The following is a 13,944-nucleotide window of genomic DNA, read 5'->3' on the forward strand; positions in this document are numbered from 1 at the left end:
TTAGACAAATGAGAATACAGGTGGTTTAAACATTGCTTTACCTACGTGCATAAAATGAAATACCAGTGCCTGCTTCTTTCTTTCCCTCCCCTTTCCAACCATAGTTTAAAAAGAAAAAAGTGCTTTTATAAAGGGATCGTAAAAAAAAAAAAGTACCTTTTGTAATGAGATGTAATTCACTGAAATACCAGAGATCAGGCTCCTATTAGACTGTTACAAAAGGGGCCTCTACTTTCTCCACACAGAACCATCGATGACTTTTAACACAATTTTCCATAAAGAAATGAGGAGGTGGTGGAAGAAAAGAGGTAGTGACATTTAAGGGGGAAAAAAAAACCAACCACGAGGTAGTGACATTTTACATTTTCTAAATGGAGGGAATGAGACTAGGAGGCTAGGTGAGGTCACTGGAGCAAGCCAGAGGTAGAGCTGGGAGAGGTATTTATAGCCCGCTGACTTCAGCTCTGCCGGGTCACCGCCGCGCATCTGGGCATCACGGCTTGCGGGGGCCCTGGCGCCTCTCAGGGTCCGGGGTCGCCGTGCAGCCGTGTTTCCCTGCAGCTCGCCCGGAGCCCGTTTCCCTCCACCTCCCGCTCCGCTTCTCCGCGCACTGGCCAAAAGCCAGGCTCCAAGAAGTCGCCGCCGAGCGGTGGGCGAGTAACTAATGTAGCTGTGTCTACACCGGCCCGGTCTTTGTTAGCAACTCCCCGCCGCGGGTGTGCGGGCTGTCGGCGGGAACGTGCAGCGCCTCGAGGCGCAGGGGACACCCGCAGTCTGGGGTGGCGGGGCCCGCGCGCCCTTTGCACGGCGCTCCGTCCAGTGCGTCTACTCGACGCTGCTTCCTCAGACGAGCGGGACCCGTCGCCGCGAAGGTGGGGCTGCTGGGTGAGGCGAAGCCGACAGGGCCGCGCGGCCGAGAGCCCCCTCCCCTAGCTGCCCGGCGCCCCCTTGCCGGCGGCGAGTTCGCTTTCCCGGCAGCGGGGCGCCGGGCGCCACGGCACCTTCGGGCGCTTCCGCCGTGCGCTCGGCTCCCTTCGCGTCCGGGGCGGGGCGGACGTCTCCTCAGTGCGCGCGCAGGCCGAGTCGCGCGGATGCCCGCCCCTCCCCCTCAGGCCCCCGCACCCGCGCCGCCTCCCCTCCCCCCTACGAGCGGCGACGGCGGCGGCGGCGGCCGAGATTGGAATCCGCCTGCTGGCGCTGGACGAGGGAGGAGGGAGAAGGGCGGGGAAGGCGGGGAGGAAGGCTCCGGGCTCCGGCGCGCGTCCGTCCGCGCGAGACGAGGATCGCACGGCCGCGCGAGGGGGCGACCGGGCCGGGGCCGCTGCACGCCGAGGGCGGAGGCCGATTCGGGGCCCCCGCCGCCCGCGCCCCGCCGCCTCGCCGCGCCCACCCCGCTCGGAGCCGAGGGCCCGAGGATGAGTTCCGCGGGGTCCGGGTGAGTCGGCTCGTGCAGTGCGCTTGCGGGTCGGGAGAGGCCGGCCTCGGCGGGGAGGCCGGCGGGGGTTCGGGGGAAGTTTCCGAGGGAGCCGGGCGCGCGCGGGAGGGGCCCGAGCTGGGGGGGGGGGCGGCCCCGGCGGGGTCGGGCCGCGGCCGACTGGGCCCCGCCGCCGCGCGCCTCCATCCCGGCCGCCGACCCCGCGCCCCCCAGGGCCCGGCCCCGGCCCCGCTTTTGTTTCCACCCCCACAATCACCCGGGTTTCAGGCCGAGTTTGGGGAGGTAGTGGCGGTGTGGGCGAAAGCCGCCCCCCAAAGGCGCTTTTTTGAATCCTTCCATGGGAAAGACGTTTGCCTCTGTCGGCCAAGAGCTGCAAAGTCGATATTTGCCATCTGCCTCTATCCACTCAATGCAAAAAAAAAAAAAGGTGGGGGGGCACGAGGTAAAAGCCAATTTTGGGGGGGCGGGGTGGGTGGGGCGAGAAGAAGCCGCCCCGCCGCACAACTTGCCCGCGGGAAGTTGCCAGGTCCGCTGGAGGTTCACCTGTTGTCTTGCCCCGCTGCCATGTCTGTTGTGATTGTTGCAGTTGGGTTTTAGAAAACTTTCTGCAGGATGGTGTGTGGCACCTCCGCCTTCCACCCCAACCCCCTTCCAGACACCTAGTGAAAAGGTTTCGTAAGGAAAAAAACAAAACAAAACAAAACTTGCGTCTGGGGAGAAAAATAAAGCGTTAAGTGTTACAGGGTCTGGTGATTCGTGACTTTTACTTTTTCCTGCTCTCAGATATTCATCTGATCAGAGTGCTGCGGGTTTTTGTTGTTGTTGTTTGTTTTTCTTCTTTCAAACGGTTAACAGACTGTTCTGTAGTACGAACTTGGCACATTCACCTGCCTTACGTCATTTGATCCTTATGATAACCCTGGTTATTGTATTCCTCCTTTTTTTTTTTTCTTTTAGACAACGGCATTGAGACACAAAGAGCCTAAGTAACTTGCCTAGTGAGCTGGGATTTGAACCCAGGATTTTCTCAGCTACTTAGCTGTTAAAAGTGAGGCATAAGAAAAGTTGAAAAAATCACTCTTTAGGCAAATTCTTTTGCATTTAGAAGCACGTTTCGGTAACTAGTGCTTAAAATGATCACTGTTTTGTTGATTGTTTGAAAACAACTCCTTTACTGTATTTATTTGTACGAGGATTTCAACTGTGAATTAAGGTAGAATGTGCTTTAATGCTTAGTGTTGACATAAAAAAACATACGAACCAGACTTAAAGCTGATATATGGTCTGCTCTGAGCTAGAAATGGGTTTACAGTTGAGTCATCGAAATTTAGGGTCCAGTTTTAACAGAGTTTGTACTACACTCCTCCTCACACCATTTTCGGTGCTTTCCTAGGCATCCACATCTTTTACTGAAAAGTTTGAGACATTTAGTGGGGGATCCTTTAGAATTTTATCTTTTCTTTCTTCTCAGTGGAATAATACTTTTTAGTCCTTCATACTAGCTAACACCAAGTTAAATTTTTTTTTAATCCTGTTTAATGGAGTATGAGTTGTAGCCCCTTTCTGTATTTAAGAGGATTTTAAAGAATATTTAGGGGGCCAAGTGGTGCACTTGGTTGAGTGCACATGGTACAGTGTTGAAGGATCTAAGTTCAAGCCCCTGGCCCCCACTGTAGGGGAAAAGCTTCACAAGTGGTCAAGCAGTGTTTCAGGTGTTTTGTTTTCTCTCTCCCTTTCTCTTCACCTCTTCTCCTTTCTTTCAATTTCTCTGTCACTATCCAATAAACAAAGAAACACACAAATAAATAAGGAAAGCATGAATAACCAATGCACCTCTTTATTTTTTAAAAGAATATTCATTGAATGGAGAGAGAAATTTAAAGGGGAAGGAGAGAGAGAGAGAGGGAGAAAGAGACACCTGCAGCATAGTTTCAGGGGATTGCAAAACTTTTCCTCCTGCAGGTGGGGAGGTTTGACTACAGATTCTTGTGCATTGTAGCAAACGTGTGCTCATCCCACCGCCTCTCCCCGCCCCACCCCACCCCACCCCTTTTTGGATTATTAAAACTACAAACTTTGGTTTAAACTGTCCCATGAGTGCCTACCTCCCTCAACGTTACTTCCTTTCCTTAAAAGCATAATACTTGTTCATTGATGAAAAGTTGTAACATAGAGCAAAATTGATATGAAGTCAAAATTCAGGCCATTCTAACCCTCATCTCTAGAGATAGCCAAGAGTAGTCTTGATTTTCCTGCCTTTACTTATTGGGCATCCATTGACTTCTGAAACCCTTGTTTTCTGGATTTCACCTCCACAAAAGTCATTTACTATCTGACCAACATATTTAAGCCCTTTTCCTCAGTCAGGTCCTCCAGCTTTCTGTAGCATTTAACTTGACCTTTCCTTGTTGTTGAGAGCTCTTTAAGCCACTGTGGTGACTTTTTCATTTGGGAGGAGGATGAGAAAGGAGAAAAGACACCACAACACCTAAGCTCCCTCGTACTTATTGGGGTGGCCTGTTTGAGTGAGACCTTGATCATTTTGCGTGACAAAGCAGGCAAACTGTCTAGGTGAGCTTTTTGCCAGTCCAGCCTTTCATTGAAATGTCTTCCCTTGATTTTAGATCATTATTCATTTTACTTGGTAAATATTTAACCCATTCTAATGCACATGCACCAGAGTAGGATGCAAGGACAAATAAGGCCTCTGGCTTCTTGAAGCTCAAAGTCTGGTGGCAGAGACATATACTGAAGAAAATTTCATAGTTGACTATAATTGTGATTATAATTAAAGTTCGGAGTATTAGAAGAGCTTAAAATGGGGATTTGCACCGGTATTGGTGGTGCTGGGAGAATTTGAGAAGGCATTCTTAAAAATGTTGCTTTGGAGAGTTGGGCGGTAGCGCAGGGGGTTAAGCTTAAGCACATGGCGCAAAGCATAAGGACCCACATAAGGATCCCGGTTAGAGCCTCTGGCTCCCCACCTGCAGGGGAGTCCCTTCACAGGCGGTGAAGCAGGTCTGCAGGTGTCTGTCTTCCTCTCCCCCTCTCTGTCTTCCTCTCCCCCCTCTGTCTTTCCCTCCTCTCTCCATTTCTCTCTGTCCTATACAACAACAACGACACCAATAATAACTACAACAATAAAACGGGCAACAAAAGGGAATAAAAAAATAAATAAATATAAAAAAACCCTGTTTTAAAAAATGTTGTTTTGGAGTCTGGATTGGTTTGAAAGATGAGTACGAATCAGCTAGATAAAAAGAGGACTTCTGTGACATTATACTTTGCTCTTTGTCCTTTTTCTACTTTCTGTCCCTTATCCTCTCTTAATACATGCTAAGTTTCACCTTCCAAAGCATTTTCCACGTCTCTAGTTCCTTGATATTATTGTTCAGATTCTTTTGTCTAAATAATTCTCAAATCTATTTTTTCCTCCCCTTCAGTATTTTAATCCCGTTTTCCCAACTGCTTTATGCTCCTTTTGGTGGTTCTGGTTAAGACTGAGCTCTTCTGTACTAAACTTGTTTCTCTGGTGTTCCTTATTTCTCTTGGTATTATAATAACAAATCCAGACTTTTCTCTTTCATTACATATCCCCTACATATTCCTGCTAGCTTTGATACAATTCTTAATGCATGTTGGTGTCATGGTTATAAGTAGACTCATAGAATGAGTTCAGTAACTATTTGTCTTTTTTTAAAAGTTTTTTAAATTTATTTTTTATTATTTTAATTTCCTTTTGTTGCCCTTGTTTTATTGTTGTAGTTATTGTTGTTGATGTCGTCATCGTTGGATAGGACAGAGAGAAATGGAGAGAGGTGGGAAAGACAGAGAGAGAGAAAGAAACCTATAGACCTACTTCACCGCTTGTGAAGTGATGACCCCTCTGCAGGTGGAGAGCCCAGGGCTTAAACTGGAATCCTTAACTGGTCCTTGAGCTTCACACCATGTGAGCTTAACCCACTGCGCTACCACCCAACTCTCTTACTTTCTTTTTTAAAGGTGTACTTTAGACTGGGATTCTGTTTTTGTTGTTGTTGTTTTGGTTTTTTTTGCCTCCAGTGTATCTCTGGGGCCTGCATTATGAATCAGTCTACTGCTCCTGTGGCTATTCCCCCCCCCTTCGAATAGGACAGAGAGAAGCTGGGAGGGGAGGGGAAGATAAGAGAGGGGGAAAGAAAGATAAGACACCTGCAGACCTGCCTCACTGCTTGTGAAGCGACCCCCCTGCAGGTGGGAGACAGGAGCTCAAACCAGGATCCTGCACTTAACCCTGTGCGCTACTGCCCAGCCCCCGATTCTGTTATTTTTCTCAAAATTTTATTTATTTATTGGATACAGATAGAGATAAAGTGACAAGGGGAGAGAGAAAGATAACTCTTGCACTGCTTCAGTGCTTCTGAAACTTTCCATCTGCTTGTGGGGACTGGGGGGCTTGAAGTCAGATTTTTTTTTTTTGTCTCCAGGGTTATTTCTGGGGCTTGGTGCCAGCACCACGAATCCACTGCTCCTGGAGACTACTCCCCCCCTTTTTTTGTTGCCCTTTTTGTTTTACCTGAAGTCAGATTCTTTTGTTTTGTAATGTGCTTTCGATTTGGTGCCTGACACATAGAAGTTTATTTTTATTGATTACATATGAGAGAGAGTCTCACATGTGAGAGAGGTCAGAACATCTTAAGCACATGTACTAATGGATATTAAACCAGAAAACCGAATTGGATATTAAGCCAGAAAACTGAGGTTTTCTGATGCTCTGTCAGTTGAACTATTTTCTCCACTGCAACATAGGAATTAATTTTGAGTTCAAAAGATCTCACCTATAGAATCATTCAAATTTAGATCTTTTTGTTCTGGAGAGGACTTTGTATATGATGTCAGTTTATTTAACCATTGCTGGTCTGTGTAGGTTATCCATTGTTATGTATATATATATTATTATTATTTTTTAGAATTTTTTTTATTGAGTTTTCAAATCTAGTGATACTTGTTTTTCACCCAGTCTTTTTTTTTTTTTTCTTGCTTTTTTTCTAACTGAATTAGTTTCTCATCCCACTAGTGTTAGCATCTTAGTGTTTTCTTGGTCTTCAGGTCCAGCTTTATTGAAATTATTATGTTAGGCATTTCTGCCTACATTATCTTGAAGGCCATTTATTGTCATTTCTCTGCTCACAAGTTTTCAATTAAACAAAGTCCTTTCCATGAAATAGGTTTTAAATGTACTCCCACTGTTTTACTCTACATACATTCTTTTCCTTGTTCCTGCTGTTGGTTTATGCTGTCTTCTACTTGGACTGCATATATGGCCGGTTGTCATGTCCAAGTCCTACCTGTTCTTCAAGTTCCATTTCCAATTACATTTTTTGAACTTCATCACTTCTTGCAGATGGAAACCTTTTAGATGGGGAAAATTCATTTATTTTTAAAACCATGAAGCTTTTTTTATATAATATTTTCTTTTTTAAAAAATATTTTATTTATTTTATTTTTGAGAGAAATGCAGAGAGAGAGAGAGACAAAGAGAGAAACACCAGAGCACTGCTCAGCTCTGGCTTATGGTGGTGCAGGGGATTGAACCTGGGATTTAGGAGCCTCAGGCATGAGAGTCTGTTTGCATAACCAGTATGCTATCTCCCCCGCCTTTAATCTAATATTTTCTTCTTTCTCCTCTCTTCTTTCATATATGATGTTTCACCGCTCTAGGCTAACTTTTTTCAGATACTAAGAGAGGGAGAGACACCATCGCTCCAAAGCTTCCCCTAGTCCTAGCCACTCCCATGTGGTGTACCAGTGGCATAAACCTGGGTTTGAACAAGGCAGAGCAGGTACCCTAGCAGATGAGCTAGCTCACTGGTCTGTTATTGATTGATTGATTGATCAATTGATTGGTATATAATTTTTTTTAGACCAGAGCAACTGCTCAGCTCTAACTTTTTGTGGTATTGGGAATGGAACCTCTTTCACACAAGTCCTGTGTACTATTGATTGCATGGTCATGTTACCTCCCCAGCCCTCTGAAGTTTTTCTGTTACACTCACCTATCTTAACTTTATTGAAGTATTATTTATGTACAGTGGTACACACATGTCAACTGCGTTTCTCTGAGTCATTTGGTCTTATAGTAGATTTTACTACAAGTATTAGTTCTGCTACTAGACTGCAGACTAGGTCTGTAACTGACTTGGTTGCACATTAAAATGAATAAATGGAGAGAGGCATTTGTCTGGCTTAGTAAGTGACTAAACATCTGTTATGGTAGTAATGATCTGACTTGGAAGCAGGGAGCCATGGAGAGAAAGGAAAATGGGTTTCTTTTTAGGCTAAAATTTGAACTAGCAAGTATTTTCTTCATTCCTAGTCTACCTTTTATTAATGTTTTTAGGCCTTGTACCTTTGGGATGCCTTTTAATTTGGTGCCGGGTGGTGGCACATCTGGTTGAGTGCACACATTACAGTGTGCAAGGGCCCAGGTTCAAGCCTCTGGTCCCCACCTGCAAGGGGGAAAGCTTCACAAGTGGTGAAGCGGTGCTGCAGGCGTCTCTCTGTCTCTTTCCCTCTCTCTATGCCCCCTTCCTCTTGATTTCTGGCTGTTGCTATCAAATAAATAAAGATAATAAAATTTAAAAAATTAATTTATGATTACCAATTTAAGTATTTTTAACTACTGGGGTTATCACTGGGCTTTGGTGCCTGCATCAGCTTTACTGCTCCTAGTGGTCATTTTTCTTTTTCTTTTGATAAGATGAGACAGAGAGAGAAATAGGAGAGATACTGCTATATAGCTCTACCACGGTGAAGCTTCCCCCCCTGCAAGTGGGGATGGAATTTTATTGATCCAAACCAGTTCAGCTCTTTAGCACTTAAAAGATGAAATGTTGTGGTCTGGGAGGTGGCACAGTGGATAGGGCTTTGGACTCTCAAGCATGAGGTCCCGAGTTCAATTCCCGGCAGCACATGTACCAGAGTGATGTCTGGTTCTTTCTTTCTCTCTCTCTCTCTCCCCTATCATTTCTCATGAATAAATAAATAAAATCTTAAAAAAAAAGATGAAATGTTGAGTTACATTGAATTGTGTCCGTTAAAAATGTACCATGATTTTATGGACCCATTTTAAACAAAACATGCTTCTAGCCAATTTTAAAAAGCACCCTCATTGCAGAGATGTTAAAATATGAAAAGATAAGTACCTTGGAATTGATGAATAATTTTATCTCTAATCAAAATTCACATTTTAAAAAATCGTATCTATACTGTCTACCCAGCTCATTTTTTATTTTACTTTATTTTAAGGGGCTATTTATTCAGTCCCAAGTAAAATGTTTTAAGCATATAGAGAAATACTTTTTTTTGAATGTATTCTCCCACTTTCAATATTTCCTTTTATTTTTTTAAGTTTACAGGTTCTTTACGAGCTGTTAATTTGCATAAAATGGCACATACTGTGTAGAGAGAACTATGAGAGGGCTGTGGCAGTCAATTGTACAGCTTATTTTAAACACAATGTTCAGTATTTACATGTTAGTGGCCATTGACGCTTAGTTTTGTATTTGCTAAATATGAAAATAGTTGTAAATGTTTAGATCTTTTGTTCAATCTGTGTATCAGTTTTTAGTGCCAATAGTTTTAGTACCATCAGTTCTTTTTGTTTGTTTATTTGCTTTTGGTTTTTTTTGCCTCTAGGGTTATCATTGGGGCCCTGTGCTGGCACTATAGGGCCATCACTCCAGGCAGCCATTTTTTTCCTCTTTTCTTTTCCATTTTATTCGATAGGACTGAAAAATTGAAGGGGAGGGGGAGATAGAGAGCGAGAGAAAAAGGTAAACCACCTGCAGACCTGCTTTACTGCCTGTGTGCCACTGCCCAGCCCCAGACCATTAGTGGCACAACTAGTAGAATGCCTGACTTGTACTCAGGAGGTCCCAACTTTAATTTTCATTTTTTAAACTTTATTTGATAGGACAGAGAGAAATTGAGAGGGAAAGGGGAGTGTGTGAGAGAGAGAGACCTGCAGCACTCCTTCACCACTCCTAAAACTTCTCCTTGAAGATGTGTGTCAGGGTTTGAACCCAGGTACCTGTGCATGGTAATGTGTGTGCTCAGCCAGGTGTGTCAGTGCCCAGCCCCCTGAGGTCTTTAATTTGACCCCTGTATTATCTATGTCAGAGTTTAGTTCTGGTTCTCCTTCCTCTCCTGTTTCTCATTTATAAATAAATACATCTTTTAAAACAATGAGATTGTTATATTGAGTCTGGGATACCATCATGGCCAGGCCTAACTTAAATGCCCATTGGGGCATTCAAGGAGCCACGGACATCTGTACTTCTTGGAAGCATGTGGGATAGGAAAGTGGTTGTTTTCTCAAAAAAGAGGGTGGCTCTGGATAGGTAAACAATATAAACCCACATCTTTTCCTTTTTTTTTTTTTAAGTATTTTTAAAATATTTATTTATTTATTATTCCCTTTTTTACCCTAGTTGTTTTATTGTTGTAGTTACTGTTGTTGTAATTGATGTTGTCGTTAGATAGGACAGAGAGAAATGCAGAGAGGAGGGGAAGACAGAGAGGAGGAGAGAAAGATAGACACATGCAGACCTGTTTCACTGCCTGTAAAGCAACTCCCTTGCAGGTGGGGCCCCGGGGGCTCAAACCTGTTGCGCTACCACCTGATTTCCCATCCTTTCTTTCTTAACCTTTGTAAATGTCGTCCTTTGAGAGGCTGAAGAAAAATAAATATAACAGGTGTTTTTGTACAATATCAAGTTATATTATAGACCTCATATCAGGAACTCTATATGTAGCATAAAAGCTTGCTAGTCTTGAGAAACATTAGTTTAAAATCAAGGTAGAGAGGACAGATAATTAAATAATTTCACGAGTAATTTTTTAATTTTAATATTTAAAAAAAAATTTGTTAATATTTATTCCCTTTTGTTGCCTTTGTTGTTTTATTGCTGTAGTTATTACTGTTGTTGTTATTAATGTCGTTGCTGCTGGACAGGATAGAGAGAAAATAGAGGAAGTGAAGACAGAAAGCCGGAGAGAAAGACAGACCACCTGCAGACTGGCTCCACAGCTTGTGAAGCGACCCCCCTGTAGGTGAGGAGCCAGGGGCTCGAACTGGGATCCTTATGCTGGTCCTTGCGCTTTGCTCCACGTGCGCTTAACCCACTGCGCTACCGCCCAACCCCCCCCAATTTTTCTTTTTTTTAAATATTTATTTATTCCCTTTTGTTGCCTTTGTTTTTTATTGTTGTAGTTATTATTGTTGTGGGATAGGACAGAGAGAAATGGAGAGAGGAGGGGAAGACAGAGAGGGGGAGAGAAAGAAAGACACCTGCAGACCATCACCACTTGTGAAGTGACTCCCCTGCAGGTGGGGAGCCGGGGGCTCGAACTGAATCTTTACGCCGGTCGTTGCACTTTGTGTCACCTACACTTCACCCGCTACGCTACGGCCTGACTCCCAAGTAATTTTTCTAATTGTAGTTATAGTAAGATTAACTAAAGGGGGAAGTACAAAAGAATAATACAAGTGTGTAAGAAAGTAACATTGGAGGCTGGAAAGTTAGTACAGTGATGAGTGTATGTTTTATTTGAGTGAGGCCCTGGATTCAGTCTTAGGCAGTGGCATAAAAACAAAGATGGCTGGAAGAGCCTGGTATAGAAAGTGCCTTATGTGCAATGACATGAGTTTGAGCCCTGACACCATATGAGAGCACCATGGATAGCAACAGGGGAATCCCTAGAACTGGTGGACCTGTATTGTGGTCTCTCTCCTTTCTTTACACTCACCACCCCCCCCACCCCACCCCCGTCAAGTAAAAAGTGAAACAGTGGGCCGGTATGTAGTGAAATTGAACACCAGGTGGCCCCTGTACCACCAAAAATGCCAAATACTCTCTTACACACACACACACACACACACACACACACACACACACACACACACACACACACACACACAGCCAGAATGCTTAGTGTGTAGGCTTTTAGAGCTTTCCTAAAAAAGTAAAGTAACACCTTAGGCCAGAAAAGAGAAGGGACAATGTTTTTGCAAGTATTTTTTAAAGAAAAAGAAAAAACCCTTTTTTTTTACATTTAAAAAATTATACAGTATCTCTGTTGTAGATAAAAAATTATATAGTATCCCTATTGTAGATAACTTGGGGAATATGAAAAATCATAGAAGGGAGTAGGGCAGTAGCGCAGCGGGTTAAGCGCACGCAGTGAGAAGTGCAATCAATGACCGGCATAAGGATCCTGGTTCGAGCCCCTGGCTCCCCACCTGCTGGAGAGTTGCTTCACAGGCGGTGAAGCAGGTCTGTAGGTGTCTCTCTTTCTCTCCCCCTCCTTTCTCCATTTCTCTCTGTCCTATCCAACAACAACGACATCAATATCAACAATAAAACAATGAGGGCAACAAAAGGGAATAAATAAATATATTTTTTAATATTTATTTTATTTATTCCCTTTTGTTGCCCTTGTTGTTTTATTGTTGTAGTTATTATTGTTGTTGTCGTTGTTGGATAGGACAGAGAGAAATGGAGAGAGGAGGGGAAGACAGAGAGGAGGAGAGAAAGAAAGATACCTGCAGACCTGCTTCACCGCCTGTGAAGCGACTCCCCTGCAGGTGGGGAGCCGGGGTTCGAACCGGGATCCTTATGTCGGTCCTTGTGTTTTGCGCCACCTGCGCTTAACCCGCTGCACTACAGCCCGACTCCCATAAATATTTTTTAGAAAAAAAGAAAAATAGAGAAGCAAGAAAGCTTTTAGTAAAACTCTACAAAGTACTGACTTTGTGTAAGAAGTTGTTCAATCTTGGTACTGTAATATTAAACCTATCTGACTCATTTCTTATATTAAAAAGTGAAAGGGACTCAAACTTAAAGATCATTTTCTGTTTAAAAATAGAAAACTGTATGACTAATGGAGAGTAAGCAGTTAGCTGAGTTTGTAGGGCATTTAATGGTTTGGTCCTAATGACATCACTGGATTTCTGAGATGGGGTGAAAAATTATTTAAAAAAAATTTTTTTTTTTGTTATGTAACAGTGTTCTGTTTAGCTCTAGTTATTTTTAAATATTTATTTACTTATTCCCTTTTGTTGCTTTTGTTTTATTGTTGTAGTTATATTATTGTCATCGTCGTTGGATAGGACAGAGAGAAATGGAGAGAGGAGGGGAAGACAGAGAGGGGGAGAGAAAGACAGACACCTGCAGACCTGCTTCACCACTTGTGAAGTGACACCCCCCTGCAGGTGGGGAGCCAGGAGCTTGAACCGGGATCCTTAAACCTATTCTTGTGCTTTGCTCCACCTGTGCTTAACCTGTTGCGCTACCACCCGACTCGCTTAATTTTTTTTTTTTTGTATTTTATTTACTTTATTTTTGAGAGAGATGCAGAGAAAGACACAGAGGCAAATACCAGAGCACTGCACAGCTCTGGCTTATTGTGGTGGGGGGGGATTGAACCTGGGACTTCGGAATCTCAGGCATGAGAGTCTCTTTGCATAACCATTATACTATCTACCCCTGCCCATTTTTTTTTAAATGCTTTCACAGTCATTTGTTGTAGTATTGAAGAGAACAATTTATGAACAATGATGATCTTCCATGCCCTGTTTTCTCACCTCTTTTTTTTTTTTTCTTTTTAAGATTTTATTTATTAATGAGAAAGATAGGAAGAGAGAGAGAGAGAGAGAGAGAGAGAAAGAACCAGACATTACTCTGGTACACGTGCTATCAGGGATTGAATTCAGGACCTCATGCTTGAGAGTCCAAGTCTAACACTTTATCCACTGTGCCACCTCTGGGACCACTCTCTCTTTTTTGAGCATTATTTTAATTAAATGGTATGTATATACACAGGTTGTATATACAACTTGGAAGCAAAGAAATCTGGAGGAGACTTTCATGTTTGTGATACTGCTTTAGGTATCATAAAATTTGTATGTAGTTTTATTAGCGGTTAAAAACTGTTAACAGCAGTATTTTAACAGATGGGCTATTGGGTAGAGTACAGGACTTGCATGCCTGGCGTCCTGAGTTCCTAGCACCAGAGCGGTGCTCTGAGCTCTCAGTCACTCTCTATCATGAGGTGAATAAAATGGACCTTTAAAAACTTTTTATATTTCAAGAGTGCAAGTTCTTGGGTGCTTTACATTTGTATTTGATTAAGACGACGTTAGATAACCTTGCTAAAAGAGAAGTCCTGAGAGCTTGATAACAAGTGTTAAAGCAAAAGCTGTTAAATTTTGCTGAAGTTCTTCATTCTTCACTTCAAGTGCCATGAAATACAAATATTTCCACAGTACCTACCCAGAAATATCTTAAAATAGACACTAGATAAACATGTCTCTTGATGACAGATTTTTTTTTAGTGTACCTGAATAAAGAGCAACAAATTACTTTTCCTGAAATGGTATTTTAGTCATGGTCATTTAATTATTCAGTATTTTTCTGGTATATTATAAAGTTTAAATTATCTTAGGTAATCACTTTCTTCTTCTCTTT

General features: G+C 43.1%; 1 protein-coding gene across 1 annotated transcript in view; it reads left to right on the forward strand.

The window, feature by feature from the left end:
* The first annotated feature begins 1,308 nt into the window (after positions 1 to 1,308).
* Positions 1,309 to 13,944, forward strand: part of BMPR1A (bone morphogenetic protein receptor type 1A) — a 130,317-nt gene continuing 117,681 nt past the window's right edge. The window contains exon 1 of the mRNA XM_060191144.1: positions 1,309 to 1,439. The gene's annotated coding sequence lies outside the window, so the exon portion shown is untranslated. The remainder of the gene's footprint in view (positions 1,440 to 13,944) is intronic.

Source organism: Erinaceus europaeus, chromosome 1 (genome assembly GCF_950295315.1).
Source record: "Erinaceus europaeus chromosome 1, mEriEur2.1, whole genome shotgun sequence".
In the NCBI taxonomy this organism is placed as follows: domain Eukaryota; kingdom Metazoa; phylum Chordata; class Mammalia; order Eulipotyphla; family Erinaceidae; genus Erinaceus; species Erinaceus europaeus.